Source organism: Peromyscus maniculatus, chromosome 5 (assembly GCF_049852395.1).
Source record: "Peromyscus maniculatus bairdii isolate BWxNUB_F1_BW_parent chromosome 5, HU_Pman_BW_mat_3.1, whole genome shotgun sequence".
NCBI lineage: Eukaryota > Metazoa > Chordata > Mammalia > Rodentia > Cricetidae > Peromyscus > Peromyscus maniculatus.
Genome location: NC_134856.1, coordinates 73926783 through 73940096, shown reverse-complemented (window position 1 = coordinate 73940096; position 13314 = coordinate 73926783).

Genomic DNA, 13314 nt, shown 5'->3' with positions numbered 1-13314 from the left:
GTCGAGATCCATAGTGGGGCATCCACAAAAGAGGTCCTGCTGGTGGTGGGGCCGAGGGTCCAGAAAATAGCAGCAGTAAGAGACAGGCTCTGGGGTTCTGAACCGTCAGGCCTGTTTTGCTTAGGGGACACTTAAGCCGGAGGGTGGAGCGGGGACTATCCGCAGCCACCCATGGCCGCTGGCGCGGTGGAGAAGCAGACGGGTTCCACTTTAAGAGTCCGGGAACGCCTGACACCTGCAGGGGGCGCTGCTGCCTCGCGGTTCCTCCCGCGCCAAGGCACAGCAGGCTCGGCAGCTTCCTGGCCTTCGTCCCCGGAGGGGGTGGGGACGCTAGGGGAGGAAGGGCGCGAGTGCCGCCGTTAGGTAAGGAACCCGAGCTCTTCTGGATTGCGAAGCAGCCTCAGTGAGGCGCTTGCTGCGTGGAGCTTTCCATCATTCGGCCCAGAAAGGAAGTGCAGGCAGGCGCCCTCCCCTGCCCCCACCGCCTGCCTTCCTGCCTCCCTCTACCTCTGTTCTCCGACCCCGACCGTGCTTCCCAGACCCTTTGTTCTCCAGGTTGGGAGCGGCTGGGTGGGTTCCCCAGGGAGGAGGTGCCCCTGCTGCACACGGAGGGGAAGGGATTGTCGCCTGGCTTCCCACCCGCAGCCCTCGCGCCCTTAGAGTCCCCGGCGCCCCACCGCCCCTTGACTTAAGCTGCTCCGGGCCGGCTTTTCCTCCCCTCTTTCCACGTCGCCGCCTCCCGGGTCTCCAGGAAGAGGATGGGTAAAGACTGATGCCGGGGGCTAGAGAAACCACGTCTACTTCCCGGCGCTGAGAAGTCCCAGGGACCCTTTTGGGCCCGAACCTCCAGCGCCCGCCGCAGGTCGCTGGGGACGTCCTCGGACCTTGGGCGCAGGGTCCCGGCAGCCAGGCGCGGCGCGGCGCGGCCTCTCGTAGTGAGGATCCAGGGTCCCCAGTGGGGAGAATGGGACAGTGTATTTCGCGCCCGGGAGAGTCTGATTGCAAACGAAAGCTCTCACCACACCACACCACCCTCGGCGGCGCCACCCGCGTCGCCTCTCTGCCGCGCGTGACCCCAAGGGCTTGGGCGATTGTGTCTCCCTGAGTACAGTTACAATTGTGTTCAGCTTAATTTCTTACTCGGATGGAGGCGTCTCACCGAGTAAAGCGCGGGGAGCAGGATGTGGGGGAGGGGAAACTAGAGCGGGAAACTACGGGGTGGGGGGGATGGGAGGGCAACTGCACAGTAAATAGCTCCTGCGGGTCCCGGGTCCGAGGTGACCAAGTAGCACAGCTTATCCAGGCCCAGGATCTGGGCCCAGCAGCCGCAGCGCGGCCGAGCCCTCCCCAACCTCGGCCCAGTGCACGAATCTCCTTAGAGTGCCATCCACACTCCCTGCACTCCAGCACGTTTGCGCTAGGCCGGGTGTGGGGGAGGGCTCCTTACGAGCAGGGTGTCACCAAGTAGGTGCTGCTGCTGGAGCAGCGGCTCGGCCTGTGGCTGTCAGCTCCAGGCTTCCTGGAGCCCCCTCCCGCCTCCTAGCTTGACCCAGGTCCTCACTGGCTGGTCTAAAGGCGCGCTAGCAGTTCTCTCCGCAGCGGGTTCCGGGGGACACACCCCGTCCCCACCCCCGAGAACTGGCGGCCAGCTCGGGATGCCAGGCGACCAGACGGGCGCCCTGCCAAATTCCGCGTTCCTCTCTAGGAGACGGGGAATTGCGTCCCAGGCTCGGGAAAGCCCGCAGTTCGGGCTTGGGACTCGCTTGCAAAGCACACCCCCCACCCCAAGGCGCCAGGGACGCCTCTGCAGGTTGAATTCCTGCTCCGTATCACTTCAATTTTAATTAATCTTTTAAAACACCGCTGTCACGTCGCTTGCAGAAAATTAATCAAACTTGAATCCTTGTTGCATAGCAAGAATTTCGATCCAAGTCTTTTAAGAAGGACTTGACTTTGCAAAGTCACGTCTTTTACGGTTCCCTCATTCCCCCTTTAGCAAGGGAAATACTGCAAAAGTCAGGACATGTTTGCTTCTTTCTGTCTTTAAAATGAAACTCTGCTTATTTTCTGGTCTTTATTTTCCCATCTTTGGAAAAAAAAAAGTTAAGCGATAAATTGCCTACCTCTGTTAATTCAAAATATAATTAGTTTGAATGATCTTTGTTTAAGAGCCCAGATAAACTAAGATAATCTTAATTTTAATGTGACACGACCCCTATTTTTCCCTGTGAATAATGAGAATAAAGAAGTCATTAATTAATACCAAGGTATCTCCATAGAAGATGGTATCTGGTAGCGCTGAGACACTGAAACATCGGTTGTATTAGTAATTGATACTGTATAATTGAACATGGAGATAGTCGTCTGTTTTTAACCTCAAAGCTCGGAGTTTATTTGGTGATTACTGAGCTTCTAATAATTAATTTTAGTCCCTTCTTAATGCAAAAATAATTCTTACAATTCCTAGTTCCCATGCAACAGAGGCTTCTCATTAAAACCCACCCCTCAAAGTGATTGTGAAGCTATATCATGTAGCAACCCTTTCTGCTCCATTATTTGTAATAAATTTGCTCTATTTTCATATCCCATTACATTTTTCCCTTTGCTGTAATTTACCTACTAAAGGACAAGAATGTAACTATCGTCCTCTACTACTGCTTTGTCTTCCTCCTGGAGTGGATTAGTTCAGCCTCATACATGAATCCCAAGACTTTCAGTATTTTAAGTTTCTAAGATTTGAAAATGAATTCCACTGAAGAATCAAATGTTTTGTACAGAGTGGTTGCCACACACCAGACTCTGATCAAACCCACAACCTGCATTAGCTTACACTTTTCTGTTATTAAAACAGACTGCAAAACACGTTCCCCCTTTCCAACACGAACTGAGAAACAGCTATTGCAATTTCCTGGGCTAAATTTAGTGTTAACACAACTTTTGGCATTAATATAAAAATCCTCTCCAAAGTAATAAGGTCTTCCAAATAACAATGGATGTTTAAACTCTAGCTTTAAAATGTCTGGTTATTTCTCACCATGAATTTGCTAATGGCCCTGATTTTTAACCAATAGAAGGGCTATGATATTTTTCTCTTACAAAGAAAAAAAAATCCTCCTATACCTTCCTCCAAACATGTGTCACCCCAAGTAAGTATGGAATATTTCATACCACATTAATATTCTTAGTACCTACCCTACCATATCCAAGCATCTTACTTAATTGTCAGCACTAGTCCTGAAATGATTGGAAAGTAGTTCAGTTTCACACTTTAATTTCCCTTTTACTACAGTTAAAACTTTAGGTCAGTATATGCTGGCATAATTCTCTTCTCTTGGATCTTATATTTTCCCACTATAATTTAGGCTGAAATGGGATTAAAACAGGATCTAGAGTTCTAATCTCGGCTGATGTTTTGGTGCATTCACCGTAATGAGTCCTATTCCCTGCGGTCATGAAGCTCCCAAATGTCAATCAAGCAAACTGATTCAGAAACGCCATTGTTCGGCTCCCACGTCACTCGCCTTCCTCTCATTTTATTGAACAATACCAGAGTTCTCTGATCAGTCATTCGGAATATGAGGCATTATCTGGGGAAAATTCACAAAGTGTCTTGATCTTTCTTTGGGAGATACTGTTAAGGGGCTTGGGCAAGGCAGAGTGCTTGTTTATATTTCTGTCTTTGGACCGCACTGTGGCTAGAAAGAAGCAATGAATACCTCCTAAAAGAAAATCATACCGTAAATCCGTCAAAAATTAATTCGTCCAGTCGAATGTTACATTTCTATTTTCGTGTTGGAAGCGTACTGATTTGTCATCTGGGAAAGTATCATGGGGTCGGGGTCCAGTTGACATGCCCCCACATCCAACCCCCTATGTTTCACTCATTTAATAATACTAATGTGTTTACACTAGTTAACTAAGAATTTATTTGGGAGCGAGGAAGAGCTAAGCTTCACTAGGAAGCTCTCTCCCCTGCCCACTCAGGCGTCAGAGCGTCTCTGCCACTCGCTTTTCCCAGTCACAACCCTGGGTCATTCATGCCTGTGTCCCCGCCTCGCGACAATTCCCAAAGCCGAAGGCATCAAGAGTGTTACCAGCTCCAAACAGCCCAAATTAATAATCAACTTAATTCATGGAGGACTCGAGCCTTTATCCTCAGTTCCCTGAAGGCACCGGGTATGGAGCCCGGCTCCTGCGAGGACTTCCTTGCAGGGAGGCCGGCGTGCAGGGACAGATGTCAGGGGAAAAGCGATCGATGGAGACTTTCACCTACAGGGTTATGGGCAAGGAAGCACGAATCAACCCTCTCAATCCTCTCGCTCTGGGTTCTTATATCGGAATTCCTGCAAACGCGACAGTCTTGCAGGCTCGGGCTATTGGCGCTTGCAGCAGCACCCTTCGCCACACGCACACGGCGCGCGCGTCCTCCGCGCACACTTAGAGCCGAGGTGAAAAGCGAAGGCCGCAGAGGTGGGGACAGAAGGTGGAGCCACTATCGGGTGGGACGTGATCGATCACTTTAAAGTAAATGGTTTAAAAAAAAAAAAAAAAATCCCAGGCTACCCTTCGGAAGACAGAGGGGAAGCTTCCCGCGGCCTGCACGTTTCTGCTCTCCGCGGCTTCCGAGCAGCGGCGCCAGGCGTGGAGGTCTCGGAAGCCTGGTGGTGGGACCCGGGACCCCAGGCTCCAGCCGACTCCACGGGTCGAGCTTTACACAGCCGGCCGCAGGGCTCCTCCGGGAGGATCGGGCTCCCCGGGCACAGACGCGCGCGCGTGCAGCACGCCGCGTGCGCTTTTCCCTTTCTCAGCAAGCGGGAAAGGCCTGTTCTCCCGGCCAGCTGAAAGCTGCTGGCCTAGAGGCCCCAGGGTCTGGGAGGAAACCCGAGCTCCCTGCGACCGGCCCCGCGAAAAGGGGCGGGGGAGAGCCTAGCAAGCTGCCCCGGAGGCCGGCTGTACGAATTCCAGAGGAAAAACCCCTCTGGCAGAAGCCAAAGGCTTCCGCCCCTCCCCCGTCCTTCGACCTGGCTTCTAGTTGCCTTGGCACCGCCCTGCTCAGCCCTCACCTGCGACCTGGCCCAGGGCCTAGCCCCTCACCCTACCCCATCCCATCCTTCAGTTCCATCTCCTCCCTGACCTTTCTGAGGCCTGGGCCAGAGTGCTACAGAGGAAATGAAATTGTTCTGGAGATTACAGTGGGGCTTTTAGCCTGCGCACCACCCCCTTTCTCCTGCATCCACGTTAAGTGCCGACTTGTATCTCCCTTCACAAGAATAGGCAAAGTTTCTCGCTTATTTGCAGTTTTGCAAAGTTCTACATACAGATCAGTGAACCTTAAGCGCCCTCGTGCAGACATACATTGTGGAGGTTTGTCAATAACTGGGCAGCGATCATAATGACAGGTGAATCCAGCAGCCCCATGGGGAGCCCAACGTAACCCCACGATTTACAATATGTTAGGGACTCAAAGGCTCCTCAGACACTTCAAGCAACAGGTACCTACATCAAGGAGGCCTTCAGGAGTCTGTTCGGAGCTTGGCCCTGGATTCAGTGACCTGGGAGGAAAGGCCCCCACCACGTGTCTTCCCCCAGGAGATCCCTTCTCTCCAGATTACTCAAGAGTCACATAAGACCAGCAATCTCCATACTCTCCTCCCTGCCCAGGCTCAGTCAGGCCTGGCTTCAGCTTCAGCAGGCCCTCACCTTATACACAGTCTTCTCATATGATTCAAAAACAGAGAGGAAGAGGATGAGAGAAGGAAAGATAAAAAAGGAAGTAGAAAGGGACCAGGGAGGTAGAAAATAAAAGATAGCAAAATGGGGTCCACAACAGGGCACAAGAACTATCTTATTCAAATTGCCCCAAATCAGCCTTCCCCACATTAAGGAAGAGATAACTGGTTTTAATAAGTACCTCCTCAAGGTCACTTCTTTGAGTGATATTTCACACCTGAACCTGGTTGGACACAACCTGAAGAGAGGAAGAAGCCATGTAGCTTAAGAGAGATAAACAGCTTTATAGGACATAATAGCTTCCCTGTAGTCACTGTGCGCTTCACAGAAAGCCTGGGAGATTCGAGCTGCAGGAACCTAAGTGCTCTGTTGCACAACCAATCTCAGCCTTAACCCACCATGTTCAGCCCGTATTAGATTTAAAGAAATGGGGAAGCTTAGGGTTCCTCCTCTTGCCTGGTCCACTCCATGATAGGGAGATGCTCACACAGAAATGCAGCTGGCCCTTTGGGCCATATTGCAAGTGAGAGCTACTCATCCCGGTGACGAATAGAAGCCTGGACAACTGATGATGAAGAAGGAAGAATTTTTATGTGTGTGGGGGGAGGGGGAGGATGCAGAGAGGCTTGCTTCTGCCCAACTCAGAAATTCAGCTCGACTCAGACCTTCTACGCCATCCTTACTTACCCACCAGGGTAAAATAGAAGTCTGTGTCTGGGTTACCAAGGAGTGCTGTGCGGGGGTGGGTGGGGGCGGGGTGTACCATTTCCAATGCCCAGTTATCACTTAAAGAAACACGTGGAAGGGAAAGCATCTTACAGGAAAGGCGAGCCAGAGTAACAACAGCACTAGCACATCATCAGTCTGAGGAACCCTTCCTCATTAAAGAAATCCTTTGTATGGTGCTGCATTTCTTTCCCAGATTTGTAGCCAGGCCACACTGAAGGAAGAGGCAGCTGCAGTAGCTGCGGTGGCTACCTGGAGGCATCCAGCAATGTGTCCCTAGCAGCAGACTTGGTGTCCCCAGTGTGTAGAGCCCAGGCTTTGCCCATTAGTCTGTGACTGAAAACAATCCCCCTGCTCCAAGCAGCCTCCACGATGACTACCCCAAATCCCTAAGCAGATTCCTGGACTTGGAGAGAGAACAAACCATTCGTGGCATGAGTATCTAAGAGCAAGAATCCCACTCAGTTCCGCAGTCACTAATAAAATCACATGTGGTAGCAGGTATTTGTGCCTATACGTATGACAAATTCATACTTCTGCTCCCAGAATGACACTTGAAAAATATTTTTCTCCTTCATAACACAAAATGCTGTTTCCACATCCCACTATGGTGATTAACCTTCTGTAAACCATATTGTGCATTTTTTTTCACAGGGATTTTAATGAAAGAAGAATTGTACAAGCTGCTGCTTTGTCCCAGCACTGAAACAAAGGCTAACTCACAGGAAAAGCTCAGCTCTCCAAAATGTCCTCTGCTCTGACTTGGGAGGAAAGCTCCTGGAGTCACCAGCCCATAATTGTGGCTGCTCTTTAATCCTCCTTGGTACACAGCTCATCTTTCCACTATGCAGAAGTACCATTGAGATATGACTAACCTTTAGGGTTATATCCCAAACTGGGAGTCTGGGGCTTACACTTGGATTGTCTGGGCCTCTTCTAACCTGAACAAAAAGGATTTGAAGAAAATCACATTTTTCCCCTCGCAACAAAGCATTCCTAATCACTTCGGCTTGTTGGTGAATTTTTATTCCCGTGTCCACTTGGGGTATTGAAATCGATCGCTGCAATATTTAATATATTACACTCCTAGGGTCATTGCTCTCCTAAGACCGAATTCTCTCCCTCTTGCCCTCAACTCAGCCTGGCTCCTGCCCTCCCACTCCCATCTGTCCAAGGCCCTCTGTTTATCTGTCCACATAACGCCTTTAATTCCCAGCCCACCCAGGGAACTTCACCATGTTTATTCTGTTTTCTTCTAGTATGGACAATTCCGAAAGCTCTAGGCAGCAGTGCACTTAAAAGGGAAAATGAGGAGCTCAGTAGATTGGAGAAAATTAACCTGCTACAAACAACCTCATTAAAGAACTGCCTACCAAGAGTTAAGAATTAATAGCAAAATGGATGGGAAAAAAACCCTTGAGTGAAGAGACCTTAAACCCCCTTCCCTGAAAGGTGCATAATTTACAGACCAAACCTAACAGTGAGTTTATTCCCTGTTCCTAGTGACCTGTCCCATAACCTTGTAATCCACTGTGGGGGCACTTTTCTCTTTGGGTCTTTTCTTTTTATAAAACCATAGAGTTGCAGGTCCAAATACTTTCTCATATATATATATATATATATATATGATTCCATTCACATATATATATTTGGTCAAAAAATGCACTTAAATTGTTTGGAGCCTTTTAATTTAGAAAGGCACTTTAAGAGACTCCTGGGTTCCCTTTGGGAATTGCTAGATGATTTGAAGAGTGCCCTTAAAAGAATTATGTTTGGATAGGAGAGGAGAGGGGGTGGGGGAGTCATGCAGAAAGAAGCATGAAAAACCAGAATGAGGACATGGTGTAGATTTAGTGTTCTGATGGGGCTGTGGTTTATTTGGTATATGAAGTTCAAATTTAAGTAAAGCCTATGTCTATGGGCTGTAAGTTGCTCTTCTAATGTTTTATTGGGCAGTGTATTCTATATTGGCATTTTATATGCATAATCTCATTTCAGTGCAGAGCTGCATACTAAATCCTGGGGCAAGCAGATGAGAATGCTGTATGGATATTACACTCAATTTCATTGGCTTCAATGAGACTTTGCACAATGCGATTTCCATTGTAATGGCTTATCTTTGGCTAGAATTTTACACATAGACATGCTATTCCTTTGGCCAGGATCCTGAATGAAGAAACCATGTCAATGGATCGGCCAGCCATAATGATTCCATTCACATTATAGCAGGTAACTGGGATCAATGGTCCTAACAGTATTTATAAAAAGGTTCCTGCTTTGGTTTTCTTTAACAATGAATTTTTTTGCACCATTTTCCCCCTTGAAGATCACATTTAAGATCAGTATTGAAGTATTCACTAAATCATTAGTTCAGATCAGGAAGAAATAGGAAGTTCACTGAAATCAGGATGCTTCCGATTCATCTGGAAATCCTTCTGTTGTGTCGGATCCCAGTGAGGTCAGACCAACAAGACACTGATGCAAATGAGAAGATTTTAGAATCCCTGCTATCCCACCTGCAAAATAAATGATATTTCCACCCCACGTAAGTTCCACAAAATGAGTTATGTTCCCCTTGTATTTCACTGCAATCTCATATTACAGCTGCAAACACAGGGTGGGATGTTTGAGATTATCTGAAATGGTGACAGTTTAGGGAAAGTGGATGTTTCATGGATAGGTCTTGTCAAGAAGGTGGTGTGAGTATATGACTAATTTCCCAGTTTACTTTTTAAAATTCATGGTTCATTAAAAATGAAAAGGGATTTTTCTAGAGGCTTTAAATATTTTTATTATTTTTTAAAAAGCATGTGAATAGCAGAACCACTGAACAATTCTAATGTTACCCAAACTTCTACTAAAAAAACAAAACAAAAAAAAACTTCCTTAGGAAAGAAAAAAAAGTGTACTAGTCCTCATTTAAAAATCAGATAAGAAATAGTGGTAAAGATGTACACTCTTAATTCTCAATCACATACTTTAAGCTTGTTTGAGAAGTCTTTATTATTAACAGAAAAAATAAAATAAAATTGGCTTTCCAAAGGCCAATTTACCACTTGATATGTAACACTTGGAAGAAAATTAAAAGCACTTCTGTGCATTTGCATCTGGCAATGCTCTCTGTGTTAGACCTACAGCCACGTGTTTACGGAATGGAGCTCTTTGCCTTTGGTATACCTGCTGGTGTTGATACTCAAAGCAGGGTACCTCAGTATCTATCTGCAAGAAAAGAGGCTGGGACACTCTGGCCCCTCACCCCAGGAAGAGAGCTCAGCAGTGGCTACAGCCCTCCACACGGAATTTCTCAGCACCGGTGTAAGTCTAGCGCTTCTCTCTGTCCACCCCAGGAGAAAGGTTTCATAAATGTTGGCCTTTCCCCCACAGCCTTCACCTGAGTGTGAAGGCTAGGCAGGGGAAGGAGTGGGGAAAGCTAAGAGCGTGGGAGAAGAGAAAGAAGGGGAGACCCATGAGGAAAGGGTGAAGAGACCTGTCCATGGCAATATCTACCATAATATGCATTTTTTAAAATGTGAATAGGTGTGATAATAAAAACTCTGAAAGCTTAACCCTCCTCTTGACTGCATATTTGGACCTAATGTAGAGGAAGAAAACTAACCTTTGACATTCGCCCTACTGACGATCAGGGAACTCGTTTACAGGAAGGGAAAACCAGGGCAATTTAAGGGGGATGAATATAAAATGTGCTTTGATTCCTGGAAGATCCAGGAGTCCAGGCCCTTTCAGGTTGTTTCAAAGACTGAACTGTTTCCCCTCTTACCCCCTGAGCAAGTTGGAGCGGTAGGAACTCCCATGTACCTGCGTCTGTGTCCTATCTAACTTTCACAGGAGAGGGGCCGGGCTGCTGCTAAGTTTGGCACAGTCCCTCTTCCTGTTGTTCCCAGACACTGCTCATCACTCATCAAGAGCATTGTGTTCTTCCTGGAGCTAACTTCAGCTGCTCTGAAAGAAGGCAGGCACTGACAATGGAAACTCCACTCTAGCTGTCCAGTCCCTTCCAAGTGCTCCCTTAGCAGCCTGCTCTCCAGGAGAATGGTGGCTTGTTTGTTGTTTTGGTGGCTTGGAGAAGAGGGAGGATGACATCCACCCAAATGGTTTCCCTCCTGGTTCCCTTTTCCTTCCTTCCTTCCTGGCTTCCGGGCTAGGAAGGCCTTTGCAGACCACTGAGCTCTTTCTTTCCAAAGCTGCTACTATTTTAGTCTACTGAGTGCTAAGTCTTTATCCAAAAAGGGTCAAGCACAAACATATTGGTAGCACCAATCAGAATACTGGATCTTTCTGGAGAACCTCAAAGCCTTTCTCCACCCCCAAGCCCTCCACAGTTTTCTGTCTTGTTCCAGACACCTAACCTGAAGGGAGACTCAGACAAGAGCTAAGAGACTGGGATCCTCTAATGCACTAAAAACCTAGGCTCTTTGGTCGTTTTCCTTAGGTATTCCTTTCAAAACACACATGCTGTGTGCATATATGTGTGTGCGCACACATACACAAGTGCACACACACACACACACACACACACACCCTCCTTATGGGCAGCAAGCTCTCCTAATTCTTGTTCAAAAGCCACTCATGTCTCTGGTCTTAAACTCACTATCCCTTGCAACAGGAGGACAACGGCTGTCCACCCCTCACCCTCCTTAGGCACCAGTCCATGTAGCTAAGGTCTGGGCTGGAAAAAAAAAAAAAGAAAGAAGGAAAAATAGTATTGTATAGCATGTACTGTAACTCTAACATCACAGACCTAGAAGTCCTGGGAATCCAGTGGTGGCTGCTCCCTCACCAACGAAATTTTAAATTGGGCAAACGTTCATAGGGCACCTACTAGGCCACTTCTAGATACTACTGCTAGATCTTAGGAAAATAAAGTGAAGATATCAACATGAAAGCTGAGGATGAGGGTTCGGCAGCGAAAGTTTTGGGGTCGTGCTTTTCCAAATGATCTTTAGGTAAAGCCAAATACACAGAAGGAAAACATCCTGTTTTGAGAGAGGCCGGAGGTGTAGAGGCACAGCTATAACCCGTGAGTGTGTTAATTACTCAGGAAAGAGGCTTGGGAGCCCAAGGCTTGAATTTGGTGAATTCATGCAATTTGGAGCATTCCGACTTAGTATTGATCCCTAAACTCAATTTTGAAAACAGCCTCCACCGCAGATGTGTGGGTTGTGTTATCCCAGTATTTGTGTGCATCGATTGAACTAAAATAAAATGCATCATACTCTCCGCAAAGAAGGACGAGGCAGGGACAGTCACAAGAGGAATAGCAGAAAGTGCATAGTTAATATGGGTTGTACGCCAATCCGCGAAACAAGTGCTCTAAACCCAGGGGGATTTCACGTAATAGCTAATTTGGTGAGAGCGAGAGTGCGCTAGCGGAGGGCCATCTAAGAAGGGGAAGGAAGACAGCTGAATACAGGTTTTTCCCTCGCTGGAATTAACATTTCCTTGTGATTTGCATCAACTAATGTCCAAACCCTCACTTACAGTCCACCCAAGCCAGGTTTCTACCACCAGTGTAAGCTTAAGAGGAAATTCGCTTTCTGCTAGTGTAGTGCCAGAGCTAAGAGGCTGCAGGGAGGCAGCAGCTGCTTTTCCCTTGGACTCACCAGGTCCTTAGGCCCTGGAAAGGCCGCGGGACCTAGCCCTGGAGGCGCTGTCTGCCTGCTCTCCAGCCCGTTCAGGACCAGCAGGACCCATGGGATTCTGTCCTCAAAGTTCTAGCAATGAACCCAGCGCCTGGCTGGTTTTGCCTATTCGCGTCCCGGATCCTAACTGGCCGGACAGGGACCCGGAGGTGACCGGAAGAGGAGATAGGAACATTCCATCTTAGACTAAAGAAATTATTTTCCCATGTTAAACAAACAGAACCAAACCCCTTCCTCGTATTTCTCCCATCTTCTGAGTCCTTTGCTGGTTTCTAACGAAGAGACTTGTGTGTGTCCCCGCGCATAAGAGAGAGGAAGAGAGAAAAAGAGGGAGAGAAGGAGAGAGCGCTTTAAACAAAAGACAAGGAGGCCCAAGCAGGGCCTGGAGCAGTCCCTGGAGCCTGCTCGGCCTGCAGACCCTCCAGTTCCCCAGCGAGGCAGGGCAGATCGGAGAGGTTCTGCCACCCAGGCGGAAGGTCCGGAGCTCGAGCTCCACGCGGCCGAAGGAGAGCTGGAGACAAAGCCGGGATCCAGTGCATCCCAGCGAGGCTCCAATCAGCGCCCCGAGCTCGCCAGCCTGCGGTGGAGGCGCGACCCCCTGCGGGCTGGGACTGGAGACCGGAGCCCAGGCCCCGCTCCGCGGTCCTGGGTAGCCCTGGCTAGTCGGGATCCCCCCCGTGGCACTCAGCCAGCTGCTCCTGGGTGCTTGCGAGTTCAAAACACGCGTTCTCATTCATTAAAAGCCGGACAGCCTTGCCACTTTCTCCCCAGGCCGAAGCAGCACCTCTAGAAGTCCCTGCAGCACTCGTCGCCCCGCGCCTGCTTGCGCGTGAGGCCTTGGAGGTCGAGCGGCCATTTACTGCCCTCTGATTGCGCCGAGGACCAGGTTAGCTCATAAAGCCTTTCACACTCAACAATGGGGATTTTCTCAACAATTAACAAGAAACAACATAATAAAGCCATTTACAAAGACCTTGCTATTTACTATAAATTAGGCACTCTTTAAGAGACCAGTGCGTAATTTCACACACTTTACAACTGGGGCTGCATTTTAAACACCCGGGAAAACAAGCTCGTTGCACTCTCCTGTGACCCTGCGCGCGGTGCACCTCTGTTTCCCCTCGTTCCCAGGAGCAGCTTTGTTTGCATTACTGCACTCCAACCTCCCAGCCGAGGGTGGCTTTCCAGGTCACTGTCT